Source organism: Heterocephalus glaber, unplaced genomic scaffold (assembly GCF_053883595.1).
Source record: "Heterocephalus glaber isolate CG9 unplaced genomic scaffold, H.glaber_assembly_v1.0 deba00001564, whole genome shotgun sequence".
NCBI classification, from domain to species: domain Eukaryota; kingdom Metazoa; phylum Chordata; class Mammalia; order Rodentia; family Bathyergidae; genus Heterocephalus; species Heterocephalus glaber.
Window position 1 is genome coordinate 19,651,487 of NW_028258351.1, and position 23,227 is coordinate 19,674,713.

General features: G+C 46.9%; 1 pseudogene across 1 annotated transcript in view; it reads left to right on the forward strand.

The window, feature by feature from the left end:
* The window catches only part of LOC101698152 (polyunsaturated fatty acid lipoxygenase ALOX15B-like), a 33,686-nt pseudogene extending 18,241 nt beyond the window's left edge, over positions 1-15,445 (forward strand). Inside the window, exons 2-15 of the transcript XR_015443310.1 lie at positions 5,742-5,894; positions 5,992-6,166; positions 6,419-6,500; positions 9,144-9,267; positions 9,547-9,634; positions 10,786-10,981; positions 11,213-11,347; positions 11,451-11,653; positions 12,595-12,681; positions 12,783-12,952; positions 13,111-13,232; positions 13,324-13,424; positions 13,502-13,668; positions 14,855-15,445. The product of XR_015443310.1 is annotated as a polyunsaturated fatty acid lipoxygenase ALOX15B-like (transcript). The remainder of the gene's footprint in view (positions 1-5,741; positions 5,895-5,991; positions 6,167-6,418; positions 6,501-9,143; positions 9,268-9,546; positions 9,635-10,785; positions 10,982-11,212; positions 11,348-11,450; positions 11,654-12,594; positions 12,682-12,782; positions 12,953-13,110; positions 13,233-13,323; positions 13,425-13,501; positions 13,669-14,854) is intronic.
* The last annotated feature ends 7,782 nt before the right edge of the window (positions 15,446-23,227 follow it).

The window sequence follows — 23,227 nt, forward strand, 5'->3', positions numbered from 1 at the left end:
CCTACTTGGTCAGGGTGTATGATCTTCTTGATGATCTTCTGCATTCTATTTGGCAGTATCCTATTAAGGATTTTTGCATCTATGCTCATTAGTGAGATTGGCCTATAGTTCTCTTTTTCAGTTGGGTCTTTCTCTGGTTTGAGGATCAAGGTGATGCTTGCTTCCAGGAGTGAATTCGAGAGTATTGCTTCCCTTTCAATTTCATTGAAGAGTTTAAACAGTAGTGGCAGTAGTTCCTCTCCAAATGTCTTGTAGAATTCAGTGGTGAAGTCATCAGGACCCAGGGTTTTCTTAGTTGGTAAGTTTTTAATTACATTTTCAATTTCATTGATTGATACTGGGTCATTTAGAATTTTTAGGTCTTCTTTGTTCAACTTTGGTAATTCATATGTATCTAGGAATCTGTCCATTTCTTCTGTATTTTCCATCTTATTGGTGTATAGGTTCTCAAAGTAGGTATTGATGATCCTCTGGATTTCTGCTGGGTCCGTTGTAATTTCATCCTTTTCATTCCTAATTTCATGGATTTGGGCCTTTTCTTTCCCTTTCCTGATAAGGTTGGCTAAAGGTTCATCAATTTTGTTTATTCTTTCGAAGACCCAACTCTTGGCTTCATTGATTTTTTTGTACGTTGTCGTAGTCTCCATTGCATTGATTTCTGCTCTGATCTTTATAATTTCCTCCCTTGTATGAGTTTTAGGTTTGTCCTGCTCTTCTTTTTCTAGAAGCTTGAGGTTCAGCATCAGGTTGTTTAATTGGGCTCACTCTGTTTTCCTATTATAAGTATTCACTGCTACGAATTTCCCTCGTAAGACTGCTTTCATTGTGTCCCATAGATTGCTATATGTTGTATTGTCATTGTCATTTAATTGAAGGAACTGTCTGATTTCTTCTTTAATTTCCCCTGTGACTCATTGGCTATTCAGAAGTGTGTTGTTCAATTTCCATGTGTTTATGAAATTTTTGCAGTTTCTTTTGCTATTGATGTCCAATTTCATTGTACTATGGTCTGATAATATACAGGGAATAACTTCAGTTCCTTTGCACTTACTTAAATATGTTCTATGAGTGAGTATGTGGTCTATTTTGGAGAACTATCCATGTGTAGCTGAAAAGAATGTGTATCCTGATTTGGTGGGGTGGAACACTCTGTAAACTTTTGTTAAATTCATTTGTTCAAGAGTTTGATTGAGTTCTAGTATTTTGTTGCTTATTTTTTGTCTAGTTGATCTATCTGTTTGTGACAGTGGGGTATTGAGGTCCCCCACTACTATTGTATTAGTGCTTATATGATTTTTCATGTCCATTAGTATTTGTTTTATATAGTTGGGCACACTAGTGTTTCGTGATTGTTATTATTATTTTTGTGATTGTTATCTCTTCCTCTTGGATTGTTCCCTTTACAAGGATGTAGCATCCTTCTTTGTCTCTCTTAATCAGTGTTGGTTTGAAATCCACTTGATCTGCAAAGCGTATAGCTACTCCTGCTTTTTTGGGGGTTCCTGTCACATAGAGTATTGTTTTCCACCCTTTAACTTTCAGTCTATGAGTTTCTTTTTGAATTAAGTGTGTTTCTTATATGCAGCATATTGTTGGATCTTGCTTCTTGACCCATTTTGCCAGTCTATTTCTTTTGATTGGTGAATTGGGACCATTAACATTGATGGTTATAACTGATATGTATTGACTTATCATTGTCATGACTTTTTTTTTTGTTGGATTCTTCTCCTTTGTGTTTAATTTCTTGTCATGCCTGATGGATTTACTTTGCTGGGCTTCCTGGAGTTGTGATCCTCATTGTCTTTTTCTAGGACATTGTCAAAAAATTGTTTGGAGTGCTGGTTTGGTATTCATGAAGTTCCTAAGGTGTTCTTTGTCATGAAAGGATCTTATTTCTTCATCAATTTTGAAAGATAGTTTTGCAGGGTACATCAATCTAGGTTGGAAGCTGTTTGCCTTTAGGGCTTGGAATATGTCACTCCAAGCTTTTCTTGCCTTGAGGGTTTGGATTGAGAAGTCTGCTGTGATTCTGATGGGCTTTCTTTATATGTGACTTGTTTCTTTTCTCTAACTACTTGTAGAATTTTGTTCTTCTGTTGGGTTTCTGGAATCTTAACAATTATATGCCTATGTGTAGATTTTTTTGATCAAGGCTAGTTGGAGTCCTATATGCCTCATTTAACTGTGGGTCAAATTCTTTTCCCCTGCTTGGGAAGTTTTCTGCCATCACTTCTGTGAACAGTTTTTTTATGTTGTCTGCACTCTCTCCTTTTTCTTCATTGACTCTGATCAGTCTTATGTTATTCCTCTTTGCATTGTCTAGCAGCTGCTGGATTGATTTCTCATGGTCCCTTACAATTTTCAAGAAATTTTTCTTTTCCTGATCACTAATTGAAATCTTATCTGCCGGGGATTTAGCTCAGTGGTTCTGGCGCCTGCCTTGCAAGCGTAAGGTCCCGAGTTCGATCCCCGGTACCAAAAAAAAAAGAAATCTTATCTTCTATATCTGAAATTCTGTCCTCACATTGGCTCATTCCAATGTGAGGACTTTCAACAGAGTTTTTAATCTCCTGGAAATCTGTTTTCATCTGTTTTATGAATTCCATTTGTTTCCTATGTTGGGAATCCATCATGTTCCTCAGCTCCTCTATTTTTTTATCTGTGTCCTCTCTAGATTTATTAATCATGTCTTATACTATGGGCACAATCTCTGCTGTTATCTGAGAAATTATTTGACTTCATTTTTTTCCAGATCCTTTTTTGTTGCCAGTTCAGGGAGTCCAGGTGATTGAGTATCAGAGTGTTCCATCTCATTTCCCTTTGGGGTTGCTGTAGGTGATCTGGAAGTCTGGTTTTGAGGCTTATGTGTCTTCTCATTTTGATGGGGGGCAGTGTTGCTGCTGGCACTCACACAGCTCATCTCCTCTGCGCTGGGAGCAGTGGTACAGTGGCCTGGAAGCCACCTCCTCTGTGCTGGGAGTGGTGCTATGGCTGCTAAATCTAAAATTTGACCTAGCAATGGATAATAAATAAAAGTGGATAGTTTGGACAAAGGACATTTATAGACATTGCTCTAGAGAAGATACACAAATGGCCAATAAACTCATGAAAATATGCTGGACATTTCTAATAATTAGGGAAATTCAAATCAAAACCACAGTGAAATAACAATGTGTGTTAGAATGGCTATTATCAAATAAACAGAAAATAATACATGTTGGTGAGGGTGTGGACAAATTGGAGCCCTCAGGCACTGCTGTGGGAATGTAAAGTGTACAGCTGTTGTGGGAAATAGTGTAGCAGTTCCTTAACAAATTAAACAGAATTTTCTCATGATCTAGCAATTCTACTTCTAGGCATAGACCCAAAATAATGAAAAGCAGGAGTTGGAGCAGAATCCATATAGGAAAGGGCATTGATAGGGAGTCCTACTGTTCAATATGGAGACTTTGAACTTGTTATCTGATTTTCAGTTTTGTGTCCCACCCTCAGTTCTAGTTGGTATCCCCATTTAGTTTTACTATAGTTGACTCTCTCTAGAAAATATGTCTCCCATTATCTGTGAACTTTGAGAAGGATCCTCACTTGCTGGTTGTGAGGCAGGGAGCTAACAGGAGGTTTAAATAGGTCAAGTCACTTACTCAAGGTCAAACAGCAAAGGAACTAATAAATAGATTTGGGTTTTCACCCAGAAGTAGGTGACTTTCTATCTCAAGACCCCAAAGCCTTAGAATTGGGCAGATAGATGCACCTAAGAGTGGTGTGTCAGTGACTCTGGAAACATAATGTCACCTACTTCTGGGCTTTTACCTTTGTCCTGCCTGTTAAATCAATTGCTGTCATCATCATTTTATTATCCTTGTAGATTTATGTTTAAATCTGGTATTTTAGCGGAGTTTTGGCAGGGCAGTGGTAAAGCATATGTGTTTGGCTGGAGTTCTACACGAAGTCACTCTTCTGCCCATTCCAATCTGGCTTCCACGTCCATCACATCATGAACACTGCTCTAGGCAAGACCCAGAATAGGATGATCTGTCATGTGCTAGAGTTGGTTGCTCTGAAATGGGCTGATTCTCTAAATCATGCTCATCAGTTAGTGACACAAATTCCAAGATCTCTTTGTTGGCAGAAACAGTCATCATTTCTGTCTTCTTCCTGTTCAGCCTCTCAGCAACACATAACACAATTGCCTGTCTTCTTGGCTTCCATGTAACACCCTCTCCTGGTTCTCCTCCACCTCACTGCTAAAGTTTGGATTTCAAATGTCCCCCAGAGGCCCATGTGTTGGAGGCTTAGTAGGCAAGATGTTACTGGGATGTAGAAGGCTTTAAGAGGTGAGACTTAGTGGGTTGTGTCGAGGTCCTTGAGGGCCTGCCCTGGAAGGGGCCTGGTACCCAGCCTCCTCCTAATTCCTTTGTTGGCCCAATTCCTCCCTGGCCATGAGGTAAACAGTTCTGCTCTGCCATATCCTCCCATCTTGATGCCCCCAAAGCAGCATGACCAACCATAGTTTGGGACCTGCAAAACTGTGAGCCAACATAAACCTTTTCTCTTTAAAGATTAATCACCTCTAGTATTTTTATAATAGAAAGCTAACTAATATACTCATTGAGAAATCTTTGTTGCTTCTACCTCCATGAAAACATGACTTCCAAATCTCAGAGGACATCAGGGCACAATTTACTCCCTCTTCTCTTCTGTGTATATATTCTCTGCTTAGTGAGTTCCACTGGCCCGTGACAGATGCACTTGTGAGCTGGTGACTCCCAGGTTCACACCCTCCAGCCCTGACCTCTATCCCCAGACATTGTTCCCCCACTTGGCTGTCTAGTGAGCATCTCAAATTTAGTACTTCCAGACTAGAACCCTCAAATCTGTATTTTCCACAAAGCCAAAATTCATAAATGTCCCCTTGACATCTTTCTCCCCTTCACTGTCCCTCCAACAAGCCAAGCTCTTCCTGAACGCAGGGCCTTCACACTGGCAAAGAGCTAGTTCTGCACAGAACTCTCCCCCTGCAGGGCCCATCCTCAGACCTGTCTCAGGTCACTCCCTGGACTCCTCAGAGAGCCTTCGTCCCCACCTCCACTTTTCCAGACCTGGGGCAGTCTTCGCATTCACAGCACTCACTGTCATCTGAAATTCGAGTGTACATAATATTTGTTTAGTCATTTATGTTTTCTCACAGTTGCTTTTTAATCTGCATCAGGGCAAAGATTGGATCTTGCCTGGGCCAATATTAACAGCACCTAACACAATCCCTGGCACAATACTGGTCTTCAAAATTAGGTATTAAATGAGATTAACACGTGATTTTAAAGGAGTTGGAGGAAGCAGGGAGGTGGTCACACGGAGGCTTTTAGGGCTAAGAAAGCCAATAAAGCACGAGAGAAGGGGCCCAAATGTACTCATCCCAGCTCGGTCTCAATTCTGCACGGACACCGTCGCAGAAAGGTCCTGTTCCCCAAATATCAGGACGTCCACTCGCCCTGTCCCAGCTCTGTCAACTCCTCTCCCCAATCCGCATCTCTCGGCATCCAAATTTCAGCCTCTCTGGCCGCCCTTCCTTGCCTGAAATCCAGACGTTCTCTTCAGGGCAGCGGTAGCCCTCACCGCGGGCAGGTGGAGTCCGAGGGCGGCAACCAGCTTTGCCCAAATAGGGGCTGCCGGGGGCGGGGCAGGGAGAGGCGCGTCCCCAAGGGCGAGTATCCTTCTGCTGCCCTCCCCACTTGGGAGGGCAGCCAGACTCGGCCAAGTTCAGGGTGAGAGTGTCCACCGGGGAAGTCTGCGGGGCTGGCACTTGGGACAAAGTGTCTGTCACAGTCGTGGGGTCCCAGGGAGAAAGACCCCCACTGCCCTTGGACCACCAGGGCAAGGAGTTCACCGCAGGCGCTGTGAGTGCGGCAGGGGGTGAAGGGGTGAGGGGGATGGGGAGCAGGGCTGGAGGTGGAGGGACAACCCTCGAGCACACAAACCTTCCCCCACCCCCAGGAGGAGGACTTCAAGGCGACTCTCCCGGAGGACTTGGGCCCAGTGCTGCTGCGTGCGCAAGGCGCCCCCGCCGCTGCTCCGCCCCGCTCAGGGCCCCTGCTTCTGCTGCTGGTTGGCCTCCCCTGTGATGAGTGGCTGGAGGGGGCACGGACCCTGGTGCAGCGGGAGGGTGCAGGTGAGGGGAGAGTGGGTGGGGGTACAGGAGGGACACGGGAGGGAAAGGGTGCTGGTGTTGGGGAAAGGACAAGGGAAGTGTAGAAATGACCTGCTGTGGGCACTGGGTAGGGGCAGAGGAGGATGTGGGAGAAAGGAAAGGTGGAGACTCCCTTAACCTAGTGCTGGTGGCAGCGGGGGAGGGAAGATGGACTAGGACCAGAGGACAGGGAGGTTTCTTCTTTCCTTCCCCATCCACTCCCTCTTTCCACAGCCAAGGTCTCCTGGGCAGACCACCACCCCGTGCTGGAGCACCAGCGCCAGGAGGAGCTGCAGGCCGAGCAAAACATGTACCGGTGAGGAGGGGGCTGATGGGGCCCATTAGAGGATGACAGGCAGCCTGGGACCTCTGGAACAACACAGACTAAAAGCCCTGTGTGGTCCCCTCCTACGAAATGGTGTTTCTGGGACCCGTACCCTCCACATCACCCAGGGAACTGCTAGGGATGCCAGTTCTCAGGCTTCTCAAACCTACTGACTCAGACTTTGGAGGAGGGTAGCAATCTTTATTTTAACAAGTCTTTCACATGACTGGTTGCCTATTAAGTTTGGAAACCACTGCTCTGAATGCCGCACTCCTCCTTACTATGGGGATTTTTCACACATCAGCTTGTTGTGTCATTCCAGAAATGTGGACAGAACCAGAAATACACCACTTAGTCCCCAGGAAGCCCACCTTCCAGGGCAGGCAGGTAGTGAGAAGGGGCTCTTTCTCTGCTCTGGGCTCAGCATTTGGGGTCACAGAGGGGAGCTAGCCTGAGAGGCTGTGCTGGCAAAGGAAGGAATTGTGAATGATCTGGGGCCATGGGTGAGGGTTCCTGAGGCAAAAAACCAGAAACTACACTGAGGTGAGGATTTTCAAGACCTTGATCCTGGTCTTGGCTGCTGTCTGAAGCTTGGGATGCAGGCTCTTGCTGCACGTACCTGAGGATGAGGCAGCCACAGGCTTTATTTGGTTCCTGGTGATTCTACATGTGTCATGAATTACACCCCTGAGAAAGCCATTCCATTAAATCTCACAGCAACATCTCCAGGAGAGGGGACAGATATTGATGTCTGTGGTGTCTGTGGCAACCCAGGACCAGTGTAAAAGAAACTATGAGATCTTAGGAAAGTCATTAATTTTTTTGATCTTTACTTCCTTTTACAAAATATCTCAAGAATACCAGCCTCCTTAGGGTTATTGGGTGGAACAAATGAGAAAATAGTTAAGAATGCAGCGGATCAACTGCCAATCCCTGCGCAAGTATGTTCAGTTAGTTCTGTTCTGTCTCCAGTTCACTCTGTTCTCACGTCTAGGCCTTGGACAGCTACTAATGTGGTCCCACAAGATTGTAAACTTTTTTTCTCTCCTTTTTTTTCTCTTCAGTATTAGGGATTGAACTCAGGCCCTTGCACTTGCCAGGCAGGCACAGCACCGCTGAGCTACATCCCTGGCCCAAGATTGTAAACTTTTAACATTATTGTGTGATTTTTTTAGCGACACTATTCATGACTTGATTGTCCATTGCTGGAGTGTAGATTATAAGTAAAATGCAGAGATTACCAGTAATAGTATTGCAACCTACCTAAACTATGTGCCTGTGGAAAGAGGTGTCTGTTAAGAAAACATGTAAGTTTTCATATTTCATTATTAAACTTGGGCTTCTTTTATTTCATAGAATAATTTAATAAGTTAAAATATTAAAAATAAATGAAGTTTTGTTACTTATATATATCAACTATATTACATATTTTATATGCAGCTCAAGACAATTCTTCACTCAGTGTGGCCCAGACAAGCCATAAGGTTGGATATCCATAGTCTGGATCCTTACTACCACAGCATACTCATCCCTCAGGAGCAAGTGAGAAAATGCAAGCTCTTGGGCCCATCCCAGACCTTATAAGTCAGAATCTGCAGTTTATCAAGATCCCCAGTTACTCATACATGCTGTAAAATTCGAGAGGTAGGGTTTGTCCACCACCTGGTGGCAGTGTACTTGACTTGCAAATGAAGTTCAAATCCTAATGCCATTTTTGAATGAACCAAAGAATGAATGGGTGAAAGGAAGACAGGCTAGGGGGTCTTCAATTTGCTGGAACATGATTTGCCATTTAACCAAAGGTCTCTGGCCATATGGCTGGCTTGATAATGGGATTTAGACAGGCTTTAGACCAGGGCAGAGTAAACTGGTGTAGCTCCCCTAGCTGTGGAGGATGGAATGCCTGCCAAAATTGACAAACCATCCAGGCACCTCAGCTTCAGAACAGCCTCCCCTCTGTGAACTGCATCAGTGTTAGGAATTGTGGGCTTGCATGAACAAAAACTGACTCCAGTTAGCAGGCAGGTGGAAAGCTTGCAGGACACAGAGATACTTACAGAGGTGTATACAGGAAGTGTAGCCAGATCTGACTCCAGAAATTAAGGCAACTCCCTCCCAGATGCTTCTCTTTTCCCTTCCCTTCTCCTTCCCTTTCCCTTCCTTTCCCTTCCTTCTTTCCCCTCCAGTCCCCTCCTGTCCCCTTCCCTCCCCTTACCTTCTCTTCCTTTCCCTTCTTTTCCTTCTAGATCAGCTTCCTCTGGTTCCCAGTCCACATAATGGGAAACAGTCATAGCTCACAGTCCCTGTGTTCACATGCTATAATCCAAATATCCAGAGAGAAACCACCTCTCTAATCCAGCCTCCACCTCAAACTCCCTGAGAAAGACTCTGATTAGCCCAGTTTTGGTCAAATGCTTAACCCTGGGCTAATCAGTCATGACTAGGGAGAAGTCTTACTGTGAGAATTTGCAGCTCCCTTTCAGTCTTGTGGGCAGAGAGGAGGTACAAATCCCAGAGAGGTCCTTGCTCAAAGAAGGGGGAAGGTCCTGACCGAGACCCTCAAGGCACTCCTCTGCCCTAGTCCAAGGGCTCCCTGAAGCCTCTTGGTGATCACCTGCCTGTTCTACCCTCTAGCTGGAAGACCTACCTCCCAGGCTGGCCTCAACTGTCTGGATGAGGAGACTGTGAAAGATCTGGACCTCAATGTCAAGTACTCTGTAGTCAAGAAAAATAAGTTTTCCCTGAAACTGGGCTCTGGGTGAGAATGTCCACCTTGTCCTACCCCAGGGCCTCAGATGTTCTACCACATCTGCTTCTGCCTTCCCTTGGTTAGCTCCCCACAGTGATACAGGTTATTCAGTCCTGCCTCCTGCCAGTTCCCACAGGACAGTGGTGACCTTAGGGGCAGTGGCTACCTCAGACCCTGGAATCTGGTTTACAATCTGGCTTAGAATCCCAGGAGAGACTAGAGTGATTGACAGGAGAGGGGTCCCCTAGGGCCTCTTCCCTCCTTCCAACTCCTTGCATCCCCTGGCAGGTTTGCAGAGCTAAAACCCAAGGGCCTGCTGGACCGAACAGGGCTTTGGAGGAGTCTGAGGGAGATGAAAAGGATGTTCAACTTCGGAGTTCTCTAGCAAGCAGTGAGGAGCTTGGGCTAGGACTCCTGACCTCTTCCCTTGGCCATCAGTTTCCATGGTTATCTGGAGTCTCGGAAAATTAAGTACCAATTCATTGTGTGACTCTGGGCAGGCCCCTCTGCCCTCCTAGACTTTACATTCCCTACAGAGACATAAGAGGATGTGTACTGGGGTGATCCCTGATCCTAATCCAAAAGACATTTCTTGAGCTATTTCATCAGGCACTGGATTGGGGCTGTGAACACTGCTTGAGTTCACAGGGCCCACAGTAAAGTAGGCCAGAGGTTATTAATTAGACTCAAAATTGTGTCATTAGTGTCACTTGCAGGACATGTTCATTGGCTGCAGGAGTGTGTAAAAGGGGGACCCACCTTTCCTGGAAAGCTCTCTCAGAAGGTTGAATAGGCATTAATAGTGCCAAGATGGGACATGGGGCAGCAAGCATTTCAGGCTCAGAGGACAGCAAAGACAAAGGCCCTAAAAATGGATGGATCAGATACCTTTGGGGGAGAGAATGTTACTGTGACCAGAGCAAATTGAGCAGGGGAAGGAAGGTCAGAGAGGAATCAGGAGAGGTGCCCAGGGCCCAGTGGTGCAGGACCATGTGGGCCACGGCAGGAGTGGACTTTTCCTGAGTGCAATGCCAGGCTATGTCCTGGTGGCCAGGCGGGGAATAATATGGGCAAATGTGCCCTGTGGGGCAGGTAAAAGGCAAGAGTGGAAACAGGAGGTGGTGGCCTCAGCAAGGCAGTGGCCATAGGGATGTAGTCACAGGTGAACCAAGAGGCCAGTAGGGTGGAGAATTAATGGGACTTGATAGGGGGAGGAGGGGCTGCCCAGGTAGGTCCCAGGTGGGTGGAGTTGCCATTCCCCAGGACGCCAGCGAGTGGGAGGGGCCTGAGCTGGAGAAAACGCACATTTGATTTTTGATATGCTGCGTTTGAGTTGGGCAAGTTATCCAGGGAAATGTCAGATAGATGGTGGAACAGTAGGCTGGGGACTAATTTGCTGTCGAGAGAGGGCAGTGACTGAAGCTGAGCAGCCGGGGGAGGTCACACCAAGAAAGACACAGGATGCCCAGGATGGGCTCAGAAGGGAACTCCACCATGAAAGTGAGGAGGAGATCTGTTGGAGCTGAGGTGACTGGTTCCCATGTTCTCCCACCCCCTGCAGAATACATATTTAAACACTGGCAGGAGGACTCCTTCTTTGTCTCCCAGTTCCTAAATGGCTTCAACCCTGTTCTCATCTGCCACTGTTGCTCGCTCCCAAACAACTTCCCTGTCACTGATGCCAGTCCTGGGCCCTGGGACCAGTCTGCAAGCTGAGCTGGAGGTGGGGCTGTGGGGTTCAGGCTCTGCACAGTCTTATCTTGGTGTTGTCAGGGTCACACCCTACTGGAGAGGGAGGGTGCACTCACATTGTTAGGGAGCAGTGTAATGCATAACACAAACACCATCTTCTAAAACAAAATCTTCTCCCAGCGCTGAATCCTCTCCCTGCTACCAGCCCTTCATCCTTTAGAAAGCCATGTGGCAGCTCCAGCTCTCCTACTCTCTCCCACAGAGGGGCTTCCTGTTCTTGGTGGATCCTGGCATCCAGACCAATGTCATCAATGGGAGGGCTCAGTTTTCAGCAGCCCCAGTGACCCTGCTATACCAGCACCCAGGAGGTGGACCTTTGCTGCCCCTCGCCATCCAAGTCTGCCACTGGCTAGAGGGCAGGGCAGGGGTGAGGAAGGTCCCACTGAATGATTTGCAGACACTCACAGCTGCCTCTTCCCTCACTGGTTCCCCCATCCCAGCTCAGCCAGACCTCTGGAACCAACAGGCCCATCTTCCTGCTCAGTGATGAGAAGTGGGACTGGCTGCTGGCAAAGACCTGGGTGCGCAATGCTGAGTTCTCCATGCATGAGACCCTCACACACCTGCTGCATGCACACCTGCTCCCCAAGGTCTTCTCATGGCCACACTGCACCAGCTGCCCCACTCCCACCAGCTCTGCAAGGTTAGTGGCTCTGCCTATGCCCGAGTCCACAGGCTCCTGTACCTTATCCTCACCCTCACAGTGCCTCTCTGAGCAGCCTCTCCCAGTGGCCCTGGCTTTCTAGGCAGGGATGCAGAGCCTTCATTGCACTGAGGCAGCCTTTCTCTGCAGCTGGGAGCCCCTTCTTGGAAGGCCCTGAGCTGGGGGAAAGGTGGATACTGTACCCCAGAAAGGCTTCCTTCTTAGAGCAAACCAAATGAGATAGGCTACCACTGAAGAAGCCCAAATCCTAGGGCAGGGGAGACCTGGAACTAGCAGATGCAAAAGTGGACACAGGGCTTTCAGAGACCAACAGGTTTTCTGCAGCTGATTCCAGGGTTGGGAGAGTCCTGAGCGGGAGAACCGTGTGCTCTGGAGTGGGCTCTGTAGGTGCCCTGGACCCATGGAGCCTTCAGATGACACAGATTCATTTCTCCCTCAGACTTGCATCTCCTCTGAGAAGGGCAGGACTTCCCCCTCCCCAGACTGCCCGGGCTCTCTGATCCCTATTTAGGTGATCTTCTGGTCCTGGATGCAGGCCCTCCTTTGTGCTGTTCAATCTGTGCTGATTCTGGCCATCTGCAGCTCCCAGGGCCTGGCACTCAGACATGGGCTCGGGGGACAGTTCCGCACTGCCAGGCCCATGGTGCTTTGCCTGGCTGTGGGTTAGAAAGTCATGGTGTTAATCAAAATAGCACCCTCGTTTGACAAAATGATCTGGTACCCAGCGTGCCTGAGGGGCACAGAGCAAGGTGCTGGAGGATTTCAGCTCCCATCTCTGTCTGGAGCACTGACCAGACCCAGCTGTTCTGAGCTGTTCCCACTGGCCCCTGTTATCTCTTTCTGGGTGACTTATAAAGCAGGTGCCTTTCTGGGGAAGACCTAGGGCCACCTACAGCTCTGTCATCTCCTGCCCCTTATAGCTGCTGATTCCACATGCAAGGTACACCCTGTACATCAACATGCTCTCCTGAGAGCTGCTCATCGCCCCTGGGCAGGTGGTGGACAGAGTAAGAGCTGCCTTAGGGAGGGTGTGGAGTGGAAGTGACCTTTAGGTGTGCTACCCCCTGCTTCTGGAGAAAGGTGCTGTGCCAGGAGTCCTGTCTCCCAGTCCACAGGCCTTGGCATTGGAGGCTTCTCTGAGCTGATCCAGAGGAACATGGAGCAGCTGAACTATTCAGTCCTGTGTCTGCCTGAAGACATCCAGGCCCATGGAGTTGAAAACATCCCAGGCTAATACTACCAAGATGATGGCCTGCAGATCTGGGAGGCAGTGGAGCAGTGAAGGGGCTGTCCCTAGGGATCCAGGAGGCCAGGGAACAAGGGAAGACTGAGATGGAGAGGGAGGAAGAGGGCCAGATGTGATGACAGTGGGCAGGGGCACATCCCAGAGAGGATCAAGACTGTAGGCAGAGACTGAGCCCAGGTGTACCCTGCAGCTTTGTCTCTGAGATAATTGGCATCTACTACCCAAGCGATGCATCTGTCTGAGATGACCAAAAGCTCCAGAGTTGGGTGAGGGACATCTTCTCCAATGGTTTCCTAGGCCAGGAGAGCTCAGGTATGAGGACCTCTGCCCTTGAGCCCTACACTTAGGCCTCTGCAGGTAGGTCCTCAGGACACCAGCAGCCCCAGTCCTGCTCTTCCTGCATGTATGCCCTCCTCACTGGACATTCAGGAAGCCCTGGTGCGATACATCACCATGATAATATTCACCTGCTCAGCTAAGCATGTAGCTGTTAGTTCAGGCCAGGTAGGAAAGGTCAGCGCTAGGGTGGCAGATGGGAGAGAGTTGGCTCCTCAGCCTCATTCTGCCCTCTCGGCTTTCAGTTTGATTCCTGTGTTTAGATGTCCAACCTGCCACCCACCATGCAGCTGCCACCACCCATTTCCAAAGGTCAAGCAAGGCCTGGGGGTTTCATAGCCACCCTCACCCCAATCAATGCTACATGTGATGCCATCAGTGCCCTCTGAATGCTGACCAAGGAGCCTGGAGAACGAGTGAGTATGCGTCAGGAGCAATCCTACATAATTTTAGGGAAAAATCATTTGGTTAGCCTAGTTCTCCTGCCTACAGCTCAGCTACAGCATTCTGAGACATAGTTCCATTTTGGCCTCTGGTCACAACTGAGACCTCAATGATCCGGTGATGCTGTGATTCTCCAGGACAAGATTACACCAGCTGAAGACATCCTGGGAGGAACAAAATCTTCATCTACTCAGTTCCTCATTGTTCTTGGATTGTTACATCTTGTTTACACCAATGTACTGAACTCTCTGCAGATTGTTTGTTACATTTGTTTCTCCCGATGTACAGTAAGCTGGGGGCTTTCGTCTTTGCTGCCCAGAGCAGCACTGATCAGACCCAAAGCTCAGCTTCTTCTCAAAGTCTTATTTTTCTACCTTTCCTGTAATTCGCCTTGGCTTGAAGGAGACTAGGACTTACTGCAGAGGTTCTAGTAACATCCCCTTTCCCTGTTCCCTACAAGTACGGGGCTGGCAGTGAGGCCAGCCCAGGCCAGAAAGAGGCAAGTCAGGTGTTCCTTTCCCTCCTGGGCCCTCAGGCAGCTGAGTCCTGTCACCCCACTGAACCATTTTAAGGGACACACGAGCCTTGGACATCTCAGTGTCAAATAGCCAAACAATGTGGTGATGTAAAGGAATCATCCTTACTACAAAGACAATAAGAGATTGTCTCCTTTAAAACCTGGAGAGCTGATCATGATGACATACACCTGTAATCCCTGTATTCAGGGGGCTGAGGTGGAGGATCACTATGAATTCAAGACCAACCTCCGCTACAGAGTGAGATCAAGACCAGCCTAGAATATACAGTGAGACATTGTCTCAAAAAAACAAAAATAAATTTAAAATAAAAATACATGCAAAAAAACCCTTGGAATTGGGGCCAGAGATTTAGCTCAGTGGCACCGCACCTGCCTCGCAAGCACAAGGTCCTGAGTTCGATCCCCAGTAAGAAAAAAGAAAAGCTTAGAATTTAAAATTCCCAAGAGCTTCCTGCCCACTATCTTCACTTGTAAAAGATAGTTCATGGGGAGGGAACTAGATTAGGCTCAGTGGGAGGCTGATTCAGGTCCCTGGGGTGGGAGCCATGGGCCAGAGCTGGCTAAGGCAGGTCATGGGGATCTCAGTGGTCCACTCACCCAGCCCTGTGGTTTTCCCCAGGAGGCCCCTGGGCATGTACCTAGATGAGCACTTCACAGAGGAGCCCCCACAGCAGAGCATCATCACCTTCCAGAGCTGCCTGGCCCAGATCTCCAGGGACATCAGGGAATGGAACCAGGACCTGGCACTGCCCAACACTTACCTGGACCCCTCTCTGATTGAGAACAGCATCTCCATCTAAATCCTCAGAGAATACATCCCTGTATGACATAGGCCTCTGTGACCACTTCACTTTAGACTAATTGGCATCCAGAGAAAAGGACCCCTCAGAAAAACCGGTCCCCATGTGCCTCTTATGGGGGCCCCCTCTAATGGATGCCCCCTTGTAACTCATCCCAGTGTCCACACACATGTGCATGCACACATACACTGTTGTGCCCAGATCACGGAAACCCCAAAGACCACCAAGGAGCCGATTCCGATGCAAGCACACGAGGGTCGTTTATTCAAGCTCGAGCAGGGACTCTCAACTGTCACCGAAGCAGCGGGTCAAGATTGAGAGTCCCGAATTTTAAATCAGCAGGGTTTTTATTGTGTTTACAGCAAGGTTTGGGGATTTTCCACTTAGCAGTTACATGATTGGTTGACATTTAGCAAGTATGGGGTGTACACGGGGGGGGGGGGGTTGAGGGGCGGCTACATGTAGATTTTAAGGGAAAAAGGAACAATCAGCACATTGACAGAATGTTCTATAGATAATGGGCCCGGGAGCGTCTGTTTTCTGGGCAAACAGAGGATTGAATTAGGAGCTGTGTCTTTTTTTATCTGTTGTCCCAGAGCAAGGACATTTTATCATTACTTTATGGACACAAAGGAGACTAGGGGAATAGTTGACTTCAGTGAAGTGGAATTTATGTCTAGGCCACTTTACTGTCTTATTCTAAGATGGAGTCAAATTTTAAAGTGGAGTTATTTAGGTCTCACAACATCAGAGAGACAAAAGCAAAACAGAGCTGGGCATGGTGGCACATGACTAATTCCAGCAGTTGAGAGACTGAAGGAGGATCACAAGTTCAAGGCCAGCCTGGTCAACTTAGTGAGATCCTGTCTCAGAATGGAAAGGGCTGGCAGGGAGGGGGTGGGGTAGCTAATGGTAAAGTGCTTGACTAGTACGTCCAAAGCCCATTTCTGTACTGCTAAAAAAAGAAAAACCAGAGAACAGAACCTAATGGGACAGTATCACCAAGCCCTTAAAGACTTCACAATCACCTGACTCAAGGGATGTCATCATATAGGTTGATCAGCAACACAAGAAGTGACTCAGTCCAAACCTGTCCAAGAGGTAGGTTGTGACTTATTTCCCTGCTTTAAAATTAATAAAACATTGAGAAAGAGTCACTGACAGGTAGTGCTCATCTGCTTTCTCAGAACTTTCCCCAAGTGAATTGTGAAGCAGTTCCATTTCCAGAGAATTAGACAATATTAATATAATCACTACTCAGACCTTACCTTCTAGATTCTGTCTTCAACAAAGGAATTCCAACATTTTACACAAATTCTTCAGTGCTGTTTTTCTTTTTTTTCTGGCTCAGTAAGAGAGCATTCATTAAAGTAGCAAATGAGCCCTTTTTAATTTACCTAATGATTTTCATCTCTGTCTCATATTGCAGAAATGAGACATATGCTTGGGGTCTTTAGTTGCACTAATTTTTATGAAGTAATGGGCAAAGTGCAAATATAGGCTGTATTTACATGTGTACAACTGTCAGACTTAATAAACCAGTGGTTTGGAAAGGGCAGTGTAGACTTGCAGGTGGCACTTGAACAATTCAGTGCTCAATGAGACTGCACCAAAAGTGATTCAGAGTTCTGTGACTGTTAAACTTCTTTGATTTCAACCAATAAACAGTTGCTACTCACATAAGTCAATAAAGGAGTTCATAGGTACAAAACTGAGTGCTTTGAGGAATGAAAGTTAGACTCCACCACATCTCAGGAAAGACCAGAAATCCAGGAAGCCCAGGGTAACCAGGGCACAAGAACCAATGCACATCCTCCCAGATACTGATTGGAACTATGAAGCTCCCACCATTTTTTGTCCTTGATTTACCTTCCTTAGTATTCAGATGCCAGGAGGAAGGGTCCATTTGACTTACTTTAGGGTAGCAGGAGCCACTTTTGCTGCAGAGAGGTCGTGCCCACCATGTATCTTTTGGTTAGGTTGGGGCTGTATAACTAATTCTGGCCAATGGACTGTGCAAGAAAATGATGTCTTCCAGCACCAGGCAGTTGTGAGCTGGTGTGCCTCCTCCGGCCTCCCACTGCCCTGCAATGGCTACCTTGCAGGCATGTTCCAGGTGACATGCATCCTGTCCTTGCCCCTACCACCTGACTGTAAGCTCAGGAGAACGAGGCTCATGGCTGCCCACCAAAGTGCCTGGAACCCAGCAGTCTCTCAGTAAGTACATGTTGAATGGAGGAAATAATACACAAATAATAATTCCCTGTGGTGCTCTCATCTGCTTATCTCTGTGTCTCCCTAACTAGACTATGAGCTTCTTGAAGGCATGGGCTAGGTCTCATTCAACTTTATATTTCTTGTGCCTGGGGTGTTGCTAACACAGGAGAAACAGCCAACAGATGTTGGTTTAGCGCACTGGATGTAGGGAAGAATAATGGACTAGCCAGGGATTTAGCTCAGCGGTGCTGTGCCTGCCTCACAACCAAAAGGTCCTGTGTTCAATCTCCGGTACTGAAAAAAAAATATTAAAAAGAGAGAGAGAATGATGGAGTAGGTGGATGCATTCTGGATGAACTGATGAGCTGGAGGACAATGGTGCTCCAGTAATAAACTGGTGTATGTTTCCATGTATGTCATTGCAGCTGAGCTATCATCTCTTGGAGAAACTGGAGAATCCATGGCAGTTCAACAGTGAGAATCCAAGCAGTCAGTCCCCAATGCCCAGACCCTGTGAACCTCTACCAGGCCTAGTCCTTGGACTCTTGGCTGACCAGCCATGAAAAGATTATTACAGATAGGAATATTCAGTTACCCCTTCAGAGTGGTGGTCCCCTTGGACTAGGGTGAGGACTACTTCATAGACAAAGGAGCACTGGGCATCCAGGCCCAAAGTCATGATGTGGAGACCACCCTCCTTGGTTGGATCAGCTGGCTAAAAGTGGAGGACCAGCTCCTGGTCTACCATCTCAGGTTCCTGCCTCCACTACCCCAGCTCTTTCAGTTCAGGAATGGGGGGATCATGAGAAGAGAAGAAAGGGTAGAGGATAAAAGTTTTCAGAATTAGAGTAGGAGCCCAGCTTACTCCTTTCCCAGTGTTCCAGGACAGGATGGAGTAAGTCGGGCGGGACAGAAGAGAACATGGGAGTTGGTAGGAAGCAGGACATTAGCACAATGAAGGTTTGATGAGATGACATAGAGACAAGGGTAGCCAAACACAAAAATTAAAAGCAAACAACCAAAGGGAAAAACTATTTCCAACAAATTGTAAATATCTGAAACATAAAGAACGTCTACAGATTCAATAAACATCAGGGAGGAAACTGAGAGAGTAGCTTAGTGGTACAGAATCTGCAGGCATCTACAAAGTAAAGGTTCCGTCTCCAAAACACACCAAAAAAGCAAGACTGAAACAAAAAAAGAAAAAGGGCAAAGAATAAAACAGGAAGTTCACAAAAGTCTATTCATAAAATAAACCTAAGTGTTGAATACACACGTGAAGAGATTTTTAACCTCACAGGTTGTTAGGGAAGTGTACTCATGCTTGTTGAGCATGATATGACCCTGTCAGAGTATAACTTTCAAGGAAATTCCTTGGAAGTCTCAAAATTTATTTTATTTATTTATTTATTTTGGTACCAGGGATCAAACTCGGGTTTTTGGGCTTTGGGGGAAGGCGGCAGAACCTCCGAGCTAAATCCCTGGCCCTAATCTCAAAATTGAAAAGCCATCTGGGTGTACCACACACCCATAGTCCCAGCTACTCAGGAGGCTGAGGCAAAAGGATTGCTTGAACCTCAAGGTTTAAGACCAGTCTGGGCAACCTGGTGAGACACCAGTCTCTTAAAAAATAAAAGTTTAATCCAGCAAAACCACTTATAAGAAGGCATCCTACTGAAAAGTCCCATATTTTCTCAAAGAAATGTTTATTGTAATGTTCTATGCAATATATTTATACTAGGGAAAAAATTGTAAAATCTAAATATCCACCAAGATGGAAATACTAAAAAACATTAAGAAACAGTCTTTTTGTGGAAATAAACCAGCTGTTTTATTTACTTATTTATTTATTTAGGGTTTTTTTGAGACTTATTTATTTATTTAGGGGGTTTTTTGCTCTGTAGTTCAGGCTAACCTTGAACTCACTATGCAGCTGAGGCTGGCCTGGAACTCATGGCAATCATCCTGACTTGGCTTCCAATGTGCTGCGATTACAGGTGTGCACCACCATGCCTGGCTAATACACTGTTTTAATAACATCAATCCACATACGCTGAGATGGGAAAAACATCTATGATATACTGTTCTGTCAGGAGAAAGTAAGTCACACAATAATAAACAGGATTTCTTTCTTTCATTCATTATTAGTTTGTGTGTGTGTGTGTGTGTGTGTGTGTGTTATGTGGTCCTGGGGACTAAACTCAGGATTTTATACTGAGCTACATCCCCAGCTCTTTTATATTTTTTTTTTTGAGATATGATCTCGCTAAATTGCTAAATTGTCCAGACTGGGCTCAAACTTGTGGTCCTCCTGCCTCAGCTTCCCAGGGTGGTGGGATTATAGGCATGAGCCACCATCCTCCTGGCAGCAAAGGGTTTCTTTTATGGATAAGAAAAGCTAAGTATGTAAATCAAGTCAAATTCAAAGGAAAAATTCTGGAAAGAGGGATGTGTTTTCACCTGGCAGTGAGAAGAGGAATGGGTCTGTAAGCCTGTCCTTTAAGGATATTTAACTTTCTAGGAAAAAATGTACCATTGCTTGAGTTTGTTATTTATTTATTTATTTAGGTACCAGGGATCAAACTTAGGACCCTGCGCTTTCAAGGCAGGTTCGGTGCCACTGAGCTAAATCCCTGGCCCCACTTTGCTATTTACTATGAATAAAGGCCCCAGGGTCTGTGATGTTCACATACCTTGGGTCCAGTGGAAATGCAAATGATTTCTGTTCAGTAAAAATTGAAGGACCCTAGTTAGCAAAACAGACTGCATATTGCTGCTGAACAACCCACCTGCCTGCCCTTTAGGTGAACTTAGAAGGAGGAAGCTTAGAAACCTCCTTCCCTTAGAATGTCTTTTAGAAACAACAATTAATCAACTATTGTTTTACAAATGTTCTAATGGCAGGACATTCCGCTTCTGTACCTTTTGCTTGCTTTGCTAGTTCTATTCCATAGGGGGGCCTAGAAACTGTTGGCCTCAAAGGTGTATAAAACATGTTAGTCTCCCCCCAGTCGGGGCTCAAGTCTGATGCTCAGCTCAGTCCCGGCCAGTAATAAATTCCAATGTGGATTTAATGTCGGTCTCTGGTTGGTTCTTTCTTGCTGGGTGTAACATTCTTGGAGGCCCCATCGAGAAAGCCAGCTGCTCTGGAGCTTATTATCTTGGAGCCATTGTTTCTTTTTAGGAGAGACCATGATCGGACATCGGCAGTGTTTGGCCCCTCTGGACACCGGTCTGTGGAAGGAGAGGCCACCCTGACGGTATTCCGGGGCTAGGCCACCCTGACGGTATTCTGGGGCTCTGGGTAGGACGGTCCCAGTTGGGCCCTATCACCGATCAACTGACCCGAAGGAGTTTATTGGGAAAGCCTGTAGAGGTAAGAATTGAATGATTCTTAGGGCACTGTGGGTAGGTAAGAGGAAGCCCTACACAGCACAGGTTCCCTTACCTAGAGTCTCTTCATGATGGCAAGCAGACTCACTGGGTTGGAGTCCTCAGAAGAGCGACTCCCTGGATGGGGTCCGAATCCATTAGGCCCCGGAGGTTTACTTGGCCAAAGTTTGTTTTTGTCTGTTTATTGTTGTCTGTCTGTCTGCTTGCTTTGTGTGCCTTTTGCATTTTCACAGGCTAAAATTATGGGTTCCTCACAGTCCACGGAAGGAACTCCACTTGATCATGTCTTGAATAACTTCAAAAATATTTATTCCACAGACAGAGAAGATGAATATGGCATAAAATTTTCTAAAGGCAAATTGCAAACTCTGTGTCAATCAGAATGGCCAAGTTTCAGAATTGGTTGGCCCCCAGTGGGAACTTATTCTGTGCACATTGCTCGAAAGGTTTGGAATGTGCTCACGGGAGTCAGGGCCCTACAGCATCCAGATCAATTCCCATATATCGACATTTGGATCAATATGTTGGAAGACCCCCCTAAATACTTTATACAGTCTACAGGTCCCGATGGACCTTTGGCAACCCTGAATTGGAGGAGAAGGGGAAATCAAAACCTACCAGAAAAGAGCCCCTCTCTGATGGTTGTGTCAACCAGTAAAGGTGTTCTCCGGTCTGACCCTGAGGACAATTTGTGACAACCTCCCCCTTATCATGAGGGTGGAATCGGTGCCTGGGGGAGGGTCCCTGAATCTTCCCCTGCAGGCCCTCCATTTCCAGATTCCTCCTTGGACCAAATCGACTCACCTCCCCATACTCAATTGAGACAGGACTATGGTCCATCAGCCCTGTCTTCCTCCTCCCTTTCTCCTTTAAAGCAAACAGAGCCTGGGGGAGGATTGATTTATGTCCCTTTTACAACTAGTGATCTTTACAATTGGAAACATCAAAATCCTCCCTTCTCTGAAAAACCTCAGGCATTAATCTCTTCTTGAGTCTGTTTTTCATACCCATCAGCCAACCTGGGATGATTGCCAGCAGCTTTTACAGATCCTGTTCACCACTGAGGAACAGGACTGCATTTATCAACAGGCAGTCAAAGAGGCCCTGGGGCCAAACCCCAGCATCACTTCCAGAACCCTGGGGTATTTGGCCAGGGCTGAAGCAACGGTCCTGTTCCGGTGCCCGGAATGGGACACCAGTGATGATGACAGTAGGAGGAGGCTGGGGACCTACTGCTATCACTTATTAGGGGGACTCCAGGAAGCTGCCAATAAGCCCACTAATTTGAGTAAGGTAAGTGAGGTTTGCCAGGGAAAAATGGAGTCTCTGACTGCGTTTTTAGAGAGACTCTTGGAAGCCTATAGAGTTTTCACTCCTATTGACCCAGAGGCTCCCAAAAATGCAGCAGCTTTAAATTTGGCCTTTGTTTCCCAGTCAGCCCCAGACATGAGAAAGAAATTACAGAAATTGGAGGGATTTGAGGGAAAGAATAGGACTAAACTCCTGAACATAGCCCAGAAAGTTTATGACAACCGCGATGCCCCTGAGGAAGTCCTAGCCAGAAACCTGGGGAAAGTCACTATTGCTGCACTCCAGGCAGGAGAGACAATCCCTCCAGACAGAAAAGGAGAAAGTGCCTTTTTGGTTTTAAAGAAAGCCTTAGTATCGGGACCAGCCCTGGTCCTACCTGATGTCACCAAGCCCTTTTGGTTGTTTGTGGCTGAAAGAGGGGGCATAGCCAAAGGAGTGCTAGCTCAGGCATTAGGGTCTTGGAGCAGACCTGTGGCCTACCTGTCTAAAAGACTTGATCCTGTGGCAAGTGGATGGTCTACCTGTTTGAGGGCAGTTGCAGCCACCACCCTCCTGGTCAAAGAGGCAAATAAGCTCAGCCTGGGGCAGAACCTGGTCATCACCACACCCCATATGGTGGAGATGTTGCTGAGAGGAGCCCCCGAACAATGACTCTCCAGCGCCCACCTGACTCAGTACCAGGCCCTGTTGCTGGATGCCCCACACATCAAATTCACCTGAGAAATGGCCCTTAATCCAGCCACCTTACTCCCAGACTCTGAGCCATGCATCCCCCTCCATGACTGTCTGGACACTCTGACAACTTCCACCACCAATCGCCCAGACCTGCCTGACATTCCCCTGCAAAGCCCAGAGACCTTCTTCACCGACGGAAATAACTTCATGGAAGACAGAGTCAGGTATGCAGGGGTGGCCATAGTCAGTCCAGGAGGACAGGTGCACTGGACACAGGCATTAAGCCGGGGGGCTTCAACGCACAGGGCTGAACTAATAGCCTTAACTCAAGCCCTGTTAGATTGAGACAAGGCTGTAAACATCTCCACTGACAGCCGGTATGCATTCGCCACTGCCCATGTGCATGGCAACATCTACAGACAGAGAGGGCTATTGACATCAGAAGGGAAAACTATCAAAAATAAAAAAGAAATTTTGGCCTTATTGGAGACAATTTGGGAACCCAGGGCATTGGCCATTATTCATTACAAAAGCCACCAAAAAAGAGACAGCTTCGAGGCCCACGGTAACTGAGAGGCCAATGATGCGGCCCA